Raw genomic sequence first — 14,729 nt, forward strand, 5'->3', positions numbered from 1 at the left:
TGTCCTATGACCGCTACACCGCCATCTGCCTCCCCCGAGCTACGAGGTCGTCATGAAAAGAATGGCCGGTGGGAAGATGGCGACCGCCTCATGGCTCAGTGGGGGCCTGTTTACAGTAATGTGTTCAGCTGGGACGTTCTCCCTGTCCTTCTGTGGGTCCAACATCGTCCAGCAGTTTTTCTGAGACGTCCCTTCCCTGCTGAAGATCTGCTCTAAGGAATACGTCGCCGTCGACGTGAGCGTCACCGCTGGGGTAGTGTAAGCCGTCGCCTGCTTGATTTTCATCACTGTATCGTAAGTACGCATTTTCCGGGCCGTACTGAGGATGCCGGCCGCCGAGGGCCGGGCCAAAGCCTTCTCCACCTGCCTGCTCCACCTCGCCGTCATCACTGCTTTCATCTCGGCGGCGGAATTTGCCTACATCAAGTCGCCCTCGGACTCTTCTTCGATCATGGATCTGCTGGTGTCCTTGTTCTACTCTGTGGTGCCTCCAACCCTGAATCCCCTCATCTACAGCCTGAGGAACCTGGACATGAAGGCCGCCATGGGCAGGATCCTAAAAGGTTCACTCACCCGGCCTCTGCTCTAGGACAAAATGTCTCCTTCCTTTGCAAATCATCTCACCCCACCACTTAACCAATGAGTTTCCCTTGGACCTAGCCAGATACTTACCTGTCATACAGGTTTCACATAAAACGCTGGACGTTGATGAATTGTCAAAGTCTGGGAGGGAGGCGACCAAGGCTGAAATACGACTGACAATCCAGTTTGGGGGAGGCATCATGGCCTAAAGGAAGGGGAGTACCTGAAGACTGTAAGCTCACTGTAGGCAGGGAATGCGTTTAACAATTCTGGTAAACTGAACTCTCCCAATTATTTAGTACTTCGTCAACTAGTAAATCCTGTTTGGGGGCGGTTCTAAGTACTGCTCTGCCACTTCTCTTCTGTGTGACCTTGGGCGAGCCACTTAACTTCTCCATGCCTCAGTTACCTCAACTGTAAAATGGGGATTAAGACTGTGAACCCCACCTGGGACAACCCAATGACCTTGTGTATATACCCCCCTGTCCTTAGAGCAGTGCTTGGCACATAGGAAGTGCTTAACAAATACCATATTTTTTTAAAAAATTTTATCATGGCCTAAAGGAATGTGAATAGCTCTAGACTGTAGGATCATTGAGAGCAGGGAACATGTCTACCAACTTTGTTATATTGAACTTTTCCAAGTGCTTAGTACATTGTTGGGCCCAGAGAAAGTCCTCAATAAATATGATTGATTGAGACGAATTCTGATGCCTGCTCTGCTACTGGCCTGCTTTGTGACCTACGGGCAGTGACTTAACATCCCTAGGATCTCTCTTCCTCTTACACTCTGAGCCCCTGTGGGACAGAAATTGTGTCTGAACTGATTATTTTGTTTCTACTCCAGCAGGTGGAACAATTTAGGCACACAACTTCTTAATAAATATGATAATGATATCATTATTAGTAATGACTATGAAAATATAATGATTCGCTCTTTAGCATGACTCTGCTGGGAATGAAAGTTGAAAAAGGGAAGAAAGGATGACTGCAACTCCATCTGTCTTGTCAAATCCATCGTCTCTCATCAATCCATCTTTTCTTCCTTCCATCCGTCCATCCTTCCAACCATTCACCTATCCATCCATCCATCCATCCATCCATCCATCCATCCATCCAGAGCAGGGGCTTGGTAGTCAGAGGTCGTGGATTCTAATCCCAGTTCTGCTACCTGTCTGCCATGTGACCTTGGGCAAGTCTCTTCATTCCTTTGGGCCTCAGTTCCCTCAGCTGTAAAATAGTGGTTGAGACTGTGAGCCCATGTAGGACAGGGACTTGTCTGACCGAATTTACATGTATCCACTCCAGCGTTTAGTACAGTGCCTGACTCATAATAAACACTTATCAAATAACACAATTATCATTATTCTTATTGTTATTATTATTATTATTATTAAGAATGGGGAGGGGGGCTTTTTACACAGGCCCAGACCGAGACAATTAAGCATCCTGAGACAGGGAAGCACAAGGAAGCAGCATTGCCCAGTTTGATAGAACAAGGACCTGGGAGTCAGAGGAACTGGATTCTAATTCCGCCTCCACCGCTTGTCTGCCATGTGACCTTGGGCAAGTCACTTCACTTCTTGCCTCAACTACCTCATCTGTAAAATGGGGATTAAGACTGGAAGTCCTATGCAGGGCAGGGACTCTGTCCAACCTGACTAGCTTGTGGGTACTTCAGTGCTTAGACGGTCCCTGGAAAATAGTAAACACTTACCAAGTACCATTATGAAAAAAATAATCAGGGAAGGTCCCGTGGATTTAATAGAGTTTCAGGAAGGAGTTTGGAAGATGGGAAATCCTGTGGTCTGGTGGATATGAAGGGAGAGGGAATTAAAAGCGGGGGAAAGGTGGTGAGGTAGGGGTCTGATGGGGGGGAGTTGGGAACGAGGCACAGTGAGATGGTGTGCTTGGGAGGAATGGAGAATGCAGATAGGAATTCAGAAGGGGAAAATAGTATTTATTGAGCGTTTAATATGTGCAGACCTTGGTAGTAAGCGCTTGGGAGAGTACGATATAACAATATAACAGGGTTGGTAGCCAAATTCCCTGCCCATGATGAGTTTACAGGCTAGAGGGGAATGTCCAAGTTGGATTGCTGCATATTTTAGATGGTCCCAAGCCCTGGAATGTGATGAAGCTCCAAACCTCAGAGCTTAAACAGAACGCTATTATTAATCACTGAAACGGAATGATGATTAGTCTGCTGATGTTGTCATGGAAGGAGTCCCAGAGCGGGAACCACACGGGAATGGTCAGTTATTTAAGATGTTGGGGCCGGGACCAAAGGGTGCCCGCGATCCAGGCTTCTGAGATCCCCGGAAAGTCAGCCGCCTCAGTGGAGCTCTGGGCCCGTCCTCCCACGGGGAATTTCCCAGGAAATAATCCGGCCGTCGTCTGAGGGGACGGCGCAGCCAGCCGGAGATCTGAGAGGGGGAGGAACTATCCTGACAGATCTCACCCTTCGCCCAGACCTTCCTGTCACTTCCACCCTCGTCTAGGACCGACGAGATGGAGCTAGCCTCTCTCTCAGCAGAGGTCGGCGCTCGCCAGCCCAGGACAGGCCCGGTGAGTCCGGAGAGGAGCAGGGGAAAAGTGAGGGAAATTTCAATGGGGAACTGGGATGACCAGGGTCAGCGTCACAATTTATCTAAATTAAAATCAGTGTAGTTTAGTGGAAACGGCACGGGCCTGGGAATCAAGAGGACCGGGGTTCTACTCCCGCCTCTGCCACTTGCCAGCTGTGTGACTTTGGGCAAGTCACTTAACTTCTTTGTGCCTCAGTTACCTCATCCGTAAAATGGGGACTAGGACTGTGTGCCTCATGTGGGTCAGGGACTGTGTCAAATCCAATTTGCTTGTATTCCCCCCCCCCTTTGCTTAGTACAGTGCCCGGCACATAGTAAGCCCTTAACAAATACCATAAAAGATTCCGAGAGTAATAGCTTATTGATAGACTCAATTTTGTTTCGGCTGGAACGTGTTTTGCCTAGAAAGCCGTCTGATAATTTGCCAACTTCCAGTCTATACTACGAGTCTGTTTGGATGCAGTGTGCTGTGTTGTAGGAAGAAATGGCTTGTGTGTAAAGTGTCTGAAAAAGTGAATTGTTCAGCACCAGCCTTCCTTAAACAAATCGTTTTGTGATTATACAACCCCTGCATTCTAGATTTTCATAGCCTAAATCAGTCAGTGGAACATTTTGACTGCACACAGTGTTCGTGTGCAGAACACTGGACACAATCTCTGCTGATGTTTCAGAATAAAACAGACATCATCGACGTGGAAATTTTCCGTTTTGTCCTGAATTAAGACAGAAGGCAGGGCGAAATGACGAAACCATAACCTTTCTAGAGTGACGTTGGTTGTGGGCAGGGAACGTGTCTACCAACTCTGTTGTAGTGAACTCTCCCAAGTGCTTATAGTACAGTGCTCCGCACACAGTAAGAGTTCAATAAATAGCATTGATTGATTAATGGATTGATTGAGGTTTATCCCCGGACAAAGGCATTATCTTGCCATGAGAATTTCTCCCTGAATGTTTTTAATCCCTGTCTGAAATCAGGTCCTATCATGATGCCCAAGGACATCTTGCAGAACATGCCCAGCAACTCCACAGTGAGGGAATTCCTGCTTCTGAGATTTTCGGAGATCCGGGAGATGCAGCTGGTCCACGCCGCGCTGTTCGTCCTGGTCTACCTGGCGGTCCTGTCGGGGAATCTCCTCATCGTCGCCGTCATCGTCCTCGACCGGCGCCTCCACACCCCCATGTACTTCTTCCTCAGGAACCTGTCCGTCTTCGACGTCTGCTACATATCCGTCACCGTCCCCAAATCCATCCACACCTCCCTGAACGACCGTACATCCATCTCTTTCCTGAGCTGTGCCACTCAGGTCTTCGCGGTGGTTTTCTTTGAAAGGACAGGATATTTTGTCCTCATGGTGATGTCCTTTGACTGCTACACCGCCATCTGCCTCCCCCTGTGCTACGAGGTCGTCATGAACAGAATGGCCTGTGGGAAGATGGCGGCCTCCTTGTGGCTCAGTGGGGGCCTGCTTGGAGTCTTGCTTTCACCTTCGACCTTTTTCCTGTCCTTCTGCGGGTCCAACATTGTTCAGCAGTTTTTCTGTGACATCCCCTCCCTGTTGAAGATCATCTGTTCCGAGGACCATAGAAGCCCGGGACTCCGTTCCCGAGAGGCCCGCCCGCCATCACACCACGCGGCCTTGCTGCTCCCAGTAGGATCCTCTCCGCAGAGCGCCGCCATAGAAGCACGGGACGCCGTTCCCGATAGGCCCGCCCAACATCACACCGCGCGGCCCCGCTGCTCCCGGAAGAATCATGTCCTCCGGACGCCGCCGCGAGGGCCGGGGCTCCCCCACCCCCACCCTCCGTCTGTCCGTCCCCCAGCCGCCCGCTATCGGGTGCATATGACTCGTGGCCGTGTTCTTGGCGGCCCCCCACCCGCGCATCTACATCCCCTCCCGACCACACCGAAGGCCTTGGCCTGGGCCCCCACCCCCCATCATCGCTACACTCACCTCTAGAAACCACCTCCACTCTATCCAAGTTGCCAACTTGGATAGCAGGACATTGTGTCCCGCTACTAGATCGTGGAATATTGTTTCCCCCTGCTTGTTCACGAATCATAGTATCCCCTTACTCGTCTGTGGATAATTGTGTCCCCCTGCTTCCACCCGCCCCCCACCGCTTAAGCGACCATCCTTGAAGAGCCCCCAATTACCAACCTTCCCGGTCCAGACCTAACTGATTTCCCCCTCCGAACCCCGCCCCCGGGAAAAAGGCCCTTGTTATCACCAAGTTACATTAACGACAACCTCATTCGCACCTACTCATCCCTCCCATGCTATTTGGCTGTTCACTTCTCTCCCCAAGCATCTCTGCTCCTGACCCCCCTTAACAGTTCCACCCTACTCTAGAACTGCCATCCATAGGACCCCATCCTCCTCCACCTCCGAGACAAGGTTGCCAGGCGCCCCGGGATTCTGCTTGCCATTAACCTCTTTGACCTGATTTGACTGATCTATGGACAATTCATGGTCGCTTCTACACGTTAATTGTTAACTGCTCTCTGCGATGTCATCGTCTGCTTATTTTATTATTCCCATTGATTGTTAATTGCTAACGTCTCTCAATGATGTCATCACATGCTTATTTTACTGCCATCGTATGTGAATCGTTAACGGCTGTCTGCGATATCATCATCTGCTTATTTTGTGCCATCGTATAGTAGTTGTTATCTTCTCTCTGTGACATCATCATCTGCCTATTTTATTATTGCCATAGCATGTTAATTGTTAACTACCCTCTGGGACTCCATCGCCTACTTATATCATTGCTACTGTTTTATTGCTTCTGAATTTCAATTGTTAACCTCCCGCTGTTCTGTCATTTACACCATGAACTACCAATTCTCTTGCTCCCAACTGCCATTCCCATTCCTCAAATTCCCCTTCCTCTCTCCCACGCAGCTTTTTCCCTCTCTTTTCCCCACCACCACCGATCCCCCTCAACCCTTACCCAGGATCCCTCTGTACCAGAGCCAACCCTCAACTCCTCCCTCCGAGCCCCCTCCCTCCCCTCCTCCAAGCCCCCACCCCACCCCAGTTCTCCATTCCCATCGCCACCCCTCTTCCCACTCTCCCCACCTAGGCCCCCGCCAACTCATCCCAATCCAAACCCTCCCCACCCCTCGCAACCTTCACCCCCGTCCCCTCCCTCCACAGCTGCTGCCAAGTGTGGTCTCTGGAACCCCCGCTCCGTTATAGGTAAGCTCCCTTTCATCCTGCACCTATTCCTTTCCAGGTCTCTACTCCTCCTCGCCCTAACTGAAACATGGCTGTCTCCAGACGACACGGTCTCTTCTGCTGCTCTCTCCAGTGGAGGCCTCTTCTTCTCCCACTCCCCCAGACTCACCGGAAAAGGAGGAGGTGTCGGTTTCCTTCTCGCCCCACAATGTCGCTTTCGCACTATCCCTCCTCCCCCTTCCCTTTCCTTCCCTTCCTTTGAAGCCCACATTATTCGCCTCTACCACCCCCTCCAGATTCTTGTAGCCGTCATCTACCGCCCCCCTCACCCGGCCCCACCTCGAACTTCTTTAACGATTTTAACCCCTTCCTCACTTTCCTTCTCTCCTTTTCCATGCTCACTCTGATCCTCGGAGACATCTACATCCACATGGATATCCCTGGTGACTCCTCCGCCGCCCCCCTTCTATCTCTCCTTGATGCTGCCAACCTCTTGCTCCACCCCACCTCGCCCACTCACCAACGTGGTCACAACTTCGACCTCATCATCCCCTACCGCTGCACTATCTCCACCCTCACCCACTCTGAAATCCCTCTCTCTGATCATAACCTTCTCACCTGCCTCCTCACTCACACTCCTCTCCCATGTAAATCTATATCACTTCCTCACAGAGACCTCCGCTCTCGCAACCCCATCCATCTTTCTGAACGCTTCACACCCCACCTCGCCTCTCTTTCCTCTCTACCCAATCTTGATTATCAGATTACTCCTCTCAACTCTACCCTCCCTACGCAACTCGACCCCCCTCTCTCCTTTCCCTTCGCTGGACTACGAACACACAGCCCTGGATCACTGCCATTGTCCGCTTCCTTCGCTCTCATGCTGAAGCTGCTGAACGCTGCTGGCGAAAGTCTAAACACCATGCCAACCTCGTTCACTTCAAGTTTATCCTTTCCTGTCTTAACTCTGTCCTCTTCTCTGCCTGACAAAATTATTTCTCCTCCCTTATTGACACCCATGCCCATCATCCCCGTCATCTCTTTCGTACAATTAACTCCCTTCTCAGGCTTCCTGTTCCTCCCCCTCCTCCTTCCCTCACCCCCAACGATCTGGCTTCCTACTTCATAAATAAAATTAAATCCATCAGGTCTGAGCTCCCCAAAGTCACTCCTCCCCCTCGCCAACCCCCCGGCTTTCACCCGTCTCCACTACTCTCCCATTCGTCCCAGCAGTATGCTCAGATGAGATCTCCTCCCTCCTCTCAAGTGTTACTCCTGTGCTTCAGACCTCATTCACTCTCATCTTATGAAATCCTTCGCTCCGTCCCTTCTCCCCTCCTTAACTTCCATCTTCAACAGCTCACTCTCCACTGGTTCCTTCCCCTCTGCCTTTCAACATGCCCACGTCTCTCCCAGCCTAAAAAAACACTCCCTCCTACCATTCCTTTCCAAACTCCTTGAATGAGTCGTCTACACGCGCTGCCTCGAATTCCTCAACGCCACCTCTCTCCTCGACCCCCTCCCACCTGGCTTCCGTCCCCTACCTTCCACGGAAACTGCCCTCTCAAAAGTCACCAATGACCTCCTGCTTGCCAAATCCAACGGCTCCTACTCTACCCTAATCCTCCTCGAACTCTCATCTGCCTTTGACACTGTGGACCACCCCCTTCTCCTCAACACGCTATCCAACCTTGGGTTCACAGACTCTGTCCATTTTTGGCTCTCCTCTTATCCCTCCGGCTGTTCATTCTCAGTCTCTTTTAAGGGCTCCTTTTCCCCCTCCCATCCCCTACTGTAGGGGTTCCTCAAGGGTCAGTTCTGGGTCCCCTTCTGTTCTCTATCTACACTCACTCCCTTGGTGAACTCATTCGCTCCCGCGGCTTCAACTCTCATCTCTACGCTGATGACACCCAAATCCTTTAGACTGTGAGCCCCTTTTAGACTGTGAGCCCCTTTTAGACTGTGAGCCCACTGTTGGGTAGGGACTGTCTCTATATGTTGCCAATTTGTACTTCCCAAGCGCTTTGTACAGTGCTCTGCACACAGTAAGCGCTCAATAAATACGATTGATGATGATGATGATGACACCCAAATCTATATCTCTGCCCCTGATCTCTCCCCCTCCCTCCAGGCTCGTATCTCCTCCTGCCTTCAGGACATCTCCATATGGATGTCTGCCCGCCATCTAAAACTCAACATGTCCAAGACTCAACTCCTTATCTTCCTTCCCAAACCCTGCCCTCTCCCTGACTTTCCATCACTGTAGACGGCACTACCATCCTTCCCGTCTCACAAGCCCGCAACCTTGGTGTCATCCTCGACTCTGTTCTCTCGTTCACCTCTCACATCCAATCCGTCACCAAAACCTGCCGGTCTCACCTCCGCAACATCGCCAAGATCCACCCATTCTTCTCCATCCAAACCGCTACCCTGCTCGTTCAATCTCCCATCCTAACCCGACTGGACTACTGCATCAGCCTCCTCTTTGATCTCCCATCCTCCTGTGTCTTCCCACTTCAATCCATACTTCACGCCGCTGCCCGGGTTGTCTTTGTCCAGAAACGCTCTGGGCATGTTACTCCCCTCCTCAAAAATATCCAGTGGCTACCAGTCAACGTACGCATCAAGCAAAAACTCCTCACTCTCGGCTTCAAGGCTCTCCATTACCTGGCCCCCTCCTACCTCACCTCCCTTCTGTCCTCCTACAGCCCAGTCCGCACCCTCTATTCCTCTGCGGCTAACCTCCTCACTTTGCCTCGTTCTCGCCTGTCTCGCCGTCGACCCCCGGCCCATGTCCTCCCCCTGGCCTGGAATGCCCTCCCTCTGCACATCCGCCAAGCTAGCTCTCTTCCTCCCTTCAAAGCCCTACTGAGAGCTCACCTTCTCCAGGAGGCCTTCCCAGACTGAGCCCCTTCCTTTCTTTCCCCCTCCTCCCCCTCCCCATCACCCCGCCTTACCTCCTTCCCCTCCCCAGAGCACCTGAATATATGTATATATGTTTGCACATATTTATTTCTCTATTTATTTATTTTATTGTACATATTTATTCTATTTATTTTATTTTGTTAATATGTTTTGTTTTGTTGTCTGTCTCCCCCTTCTAGACTGTGAGCCCGCTGTTGGGTAGGGACCGTCTCTATGTGTTGCCAACTTGTACTTCCTAAGCGCTTAGTAGAGTGCTCTGCACACAGTAAGCGCTCAATAAATACGATTGAATGAATGAATGACCAGGTCGCAATCGACGTGAGCTTCACCCCCGGGTTAGCGTTAGACTTCGTCTGCTTCGTTCTCATCATCATTTCGTATGCTCGCATCTTCCGGTCCGTGCTGAGGATGCCTCCTGCCGAGGGTCGAGCCAAAGCCTTCTCCATCTGCCTGCCCCACCTCGGCGTCGTCACTCTCTTTGTCACGACTTTTTTCTGTGCTTACTTGAAGCCACCCTCACATTGCCCTGGCTCAGTGGAAAGAGCCTGGGCTTTGGAGTCAGAGGTCATGGATTCAAATCGCGGTTCAGACACTTGTCACCTGTGTGACTTTGGACAAATCACTTCACTTCCCTGTGCCTCAGTTACCTCATTTGTAAAATGGGGATTAAAACTGTGAGCCCCATATGGGAAAACCTGATTACCTTGTAACCTCCCCAGGGCTTAGAACAGTGCTTTGCACAAAGTAAGCACTTAATGAATGCCATTGTTATTATTATTATCATTATTATTATTATTATTATTATTATTACTCGACCTTCTGTTGCTCGTGTTCTACAGCGTGGTGCCTCCTCCCTGAACCTCCTCATCGACACCCTGAGGAACAGGGACGTGAAGGCCGCCCTGGGGACGGGGCTAGGCAAGGAATGGCCTCCATCTTGGGGACATGAAGTCACCATTCGTTCCCTGCTGGAGTTAACATGGCCATAGTGAATGACCCAAATATCTTTCAGGGACCAGGTCTTTGTGTGTTTCACCCACAGACCACCCTAGGGGAAGGGAAAACCGTCTACAGCACTTATTTAAATCATGCTCCTCGTTTCCACGGACAGACTGGTTCAGAGTGGATTCGCCTTCTGCCTCCTGAGCTAAACGCCACACTTCGAAGGAGGGCACAAGTCTTAACGGAAGCTGACACTCAGAGTCGTACCTTTGTCAGTCGGACTTGATTTTCCCCGGGAAATAATGTTATCGGTGGGTGATTAGCTCTTGAATTGACTCATCCCCGTGCTGTGGAACCCCATGTGAAACTTCTAAACTTCACACTGCACAATTACCATGTTGCAGAATGTATCTGGCTCCTATTTTTGCATTTCTTTACTGTGTTACATGTCTAAATGTGTGTGTGTGTGTGTGTGTGCGTGCGCGCGCGCGTGTCTGTATGTGTGTGCACAGTATGGCTCAAACAAAATTAATTTTTCCCCAGAGAACTTAATTATTTTTTGTTTTGTTTTTGTCTTTTTACTGGCACTCAGAGTGATCAATCAATCAATCCATGCTTTTTTGTGTTGTTTTTTTTTTCTAACTGGTATTTGTAAAGACCTTACTATGTGACAAGGACTGCAGTAAGCACTTGGGTAGATACAAGGTAATCAGGTTGGACAAAGTCCCTGTCCCTCCTGGGGTTCATGGATGTAGTCCCCATTTTCCAGATGAGGTAACCGAGGCCCTGAGAAGTGAAGTGACATGCCCAAGATCATACAGCAGACAGGTGACAGAGCTGGGATTAGAACCTATGAACTTCTGACTCCCAGACCCGGGCTCTAGTCACTAAGCCAACCAGGCACCACACCTTCTGAAGCAGAGTTCAGCCAGTATCACTCACTGTTCAGGACTAACTCTCAAAGTACACGAAAAGATCTGCGAGGAGGCATGGCCTATTGGAAATAGCAGGGGCCCAGAAGTCAGAGGACCTGGATTCTAATCCTAGCTCTGCCAATCACCTGCTGTGTGACTTTAGGCAAGTCACTTCATTTCTCCATTCCCCAGTTTCCTCATCTGTAAAACGGGAATTCAACGATAGAAATAATAATAATTATAGTATTTGTTAAGCGCTTATTACGCAACAAACACTGTTCTAAGTGCCTCCTCTTCCCCCCCCCCACCCCACTTATAATGTGAGCCCAGTATGGAACCTGATGAAGCAGCATGGCTCAATGAAAAAAGCACGGGCCTGGGAGTCAGAGGTCACGGGTTCAAATCCCGTTTTTGCCAATTATCAGCTGTGTGATTTGGGGCAAGCCACTTAACTTCTCTGTGCCTCAGTTACCTCATCTGTTAAAATAGGGATGAAGACTGTGAGCCCCACGTGGGACAATCTGATCACCTTGCATCCCCCAGCTCTTAGAACAGTGCGTTGCACATAGTAAGCGCTTAACAAATACCATCATTATTACTATTATTATCCCCCAGGGCTATACCCGAGGTCAGGGCGGACAAGAGGGTGGTGGCCCTGGTCGCCCTCTATGTCCTTCTCTACGGGCAGCAGTCCATCATGCAGAGTGTTATACTAAACGTGAAAGAAAAATCTCCTCTGCTGGTTAACTGACTGCCAAATGGGATTAAAGTTTACCTTTCCGATCGTCTGCCCGTTTTTGATCAGAGCAACCGGGAGATACGTGCAATCTGGAAAAAGGAATCACCTGGTTCCAACATAGATTTTCCACAGATTCCTAGGGAAGCTGCCTGGCCTCCACTCCAATTAAGTCCTGCTCGGGTAAAGAGACGGGGTATCTTGATCCCAGAAAGCCAGGAGAAGCTGTGTGGCCTAGTGGATAGAGTACGGAAGGACATGGGTTCCAATCCCGGCTCCCCCACTCGCCTGTTGTGTGATCTTCAGCAAGTCACTTCACTTCTCTGAACCTCAGTTACCACATCTGTAACATGGGTATTAAGACTGTGAGCCCCACGTGGGACAGGGACTTGTCTGACCCAATTTGCTTGTATTCACTCCAGCTCTTAGAACAGTGCCCGGCACATAATAAACGTTTATCAAATACCACAAATATTATTCTTGTTATCATTATTATTAAGGATGGAGAGGGGGGCCTTTACACAGGCCCAGACGAAGACAATTAAGCACCCTGAGACAGGGAAACACAGGGAAGCAGCATAGCCCAGTTGATAGAGAATGGACCTCGAAGTCAGGGTACCTGGGTTCTAGTTCTGCCTCCACCGCTTGGGGATCACATGGGAATGGGCAGTTATTTAGGGTGTGGGGCCAGAACCACAGGGAGCCCACGATCCTGGCCTTCCGAGATTCCCGGACAGTCAGCTGTCTCAACGGAGCTCCGGGCCCGTTCTCCCACGTGGCCTAGTGGGTAGAGCCCGGGCCTGGAGGTCAGAAGGTCACGGATTCTAATCCAGGCTCTGCCACCTGTCTGCTCGGTGACCTTGGACAAGTCACTTCACTTCACTTCTCTGGGCCTCAGTGACCTCATCTGTCAAATGGGGATTGAGATTGTGAGCCCCACGTGGGACAGAGACTGTTTCCAACACGATTTGCTTGTAACCATCCCAGTGCCTGGTACAGTGCCTAACACAAAGTAGCATTTAAGCGCTTAGTAAAATGCTCTGCACACAGTAAGCCCTCAATTAATACGATTGAATGAATGAATGAATGAATAGCACCCTGCTTCTGTACAGTTCGAAGCTTGGTGCTTCTAACGTCTCCACGGTGAAGAAATTCCTCCTGCTGGGTTTCTCGGAGATCAGTGAGCTGCAGCTGGTCTACTCCACGCTGTTCCTCCTGATCTACCTGGCAGCCCTGACGGGGAATCTCCTCATCGTTGCCATCACTGCCATCGACCGGCGCCTCCACACCCCCATGTGGGAACCGGTCGATCATCGACCTCTGCTACAACTCAATCACTGTCCCCAAGTCTGCCGTCATGGACAAATGATCAAAATGTGGATCAAAGACAATGGTGGAGACTCAGGTTTTCACTCCACAAAAGGAGGCGAAGGTAACAATTTCGTTATGTTTACCAGGAAAACTCTATGGATACACATACCAGAATGACTACTGTTAATTTTTCCATAAAGGCCTGTTGGTAAACACATGGCAGTGGTTTTTCATTACCTTCTTCCAGGTGGTAAACTTGAGTCTTCACCTTCGACTCTGTCCCGCGTGGCTGCTGCCCAGCACAGGTGAGGTTTGACTTGTAGCAGATTACATTCCACATGCTAGCTACTGCCCAAGCTAGGAATGGAATGGATACGCCTCTGCTTGACTTTCCCTCCCATAGTCGAGACTGGGAGAGGACTGGAAACTCTCCAGGAGCCATCCTAAGAGAGGCTGAGGATATTAGTTCCAGACTAAAATCACTTCTAGACTATAAGCTCGCCGGAGGCAGGGAATATACCTACCACCTACATTATGTTGGACTCTCCAGAACATTTAGTATAGTGCTCTGCACGCAGTAACTGCTCAGTAAATACAATGACTGACCTACAACACTTCACAGCAGCCTAGTTCAAGTCTTTATGCTCTCTGGTAGTCTCCTATCTGCAATTTATATTCGTTTCTGTCTCCCCAAATAATAATGATACTTGTGGCTCTTGTTAAATGCTACTTATACAGCAAGCACAGTAGTATGTACAGGGGTAGATGCAAAGTAATCAGGTAGAACACCGTCTCTACCCCACAAGGGGCTCACAGTTTCAGTAGCGGAGGGAACAGGCCTTGGATTTCCATTTTATAGATGAGGAATCTGAGGCTCAGAGAAGTTAAATATGCTGCCCAAGGTCACACAGCAGGCAGATGGTAGAGTCAGAATTAGAACCCATGTCCTTCGAATCCAAGGACTGTGCTCTTTTCAATACACTATTCCACTCCTACGAGACTGTGAGCTTGTACTTCTTTGGCATCAGGGATCATTTGTACTAATACCTTTGAACTCTCTAGGTGCTCAGTACGTACAAATGATTGATTTACTCCTTCGGGAATTAATTTTGATTCCTTTATCGATGACATCAAGGCCTGTAAATTGAAGTCTTCCTCTTCCTGTGCAGGGAGTCGACATCATCACCCAGAAATGTCCAACATCTCCACGGTGAGGTAATGCATTCTGCCGGGATTCTCGGAGGTCCGGGAGCTGCAGGTGGCCCATGCCGCGCTGTTCCTCCTGGTCTACCTGGCGACCCTGACAGGGAATATCCTCATCGTTGTCATCATCGCCCTCAACCGGCGCCTCCACACCCCCATGTACCTCTTCCTCAGGAACCTGGCCCTCATCGACCTCTGCTACATCTCCATCACTGTCCTCAAATCCGTCACCATCTTCTTGACTACCTGCCGATTCATCTCCTTCCTGAGCTGTGCGACTCAGCTCTTCCTGGTAGCCCTGTTTCCTGCCTCGAAGTTTTTCGTCCTCATGGCGATGTCCTATGACTGC

General features: G+C 50.0%; 1 non-coding gene across 1 annotated transcript; it reads right to left on the reverse strand.

The window, feature by feature from the left end:
* Positions 1–13,492: 13,492 nt before the first annotated feature.
* Positions 13,493–13,630, reverse strand: LOC119921936. Its single transcript, XR_005448609.1, has one exon. It is a non-coding gene; the product is annotated as a small nucleolar RNA SNORA7 (small nucleolar RNA).
* Between the last annotated feature and the right edge of the window lie 1,099 nt (positions 13,631–14,729).

Source organism: Tachyglossus aculeatus, unplaced genomic scaffold (assembly GCF_015852505.1).
Source record: "Tachyglossus aculeatus isolate mTacAcu1 unplaced genomic scaffold, mTacAcu1.pri SUPER_32, whole genome shotgun sequence".
Classification (NCBI taxonomy): Eukaryota; Metazoa; Chordata; class Mammalia; order Monotremata; family Tachyglossidae; genus Tachyglossus; species Tachyglossus aculeatus.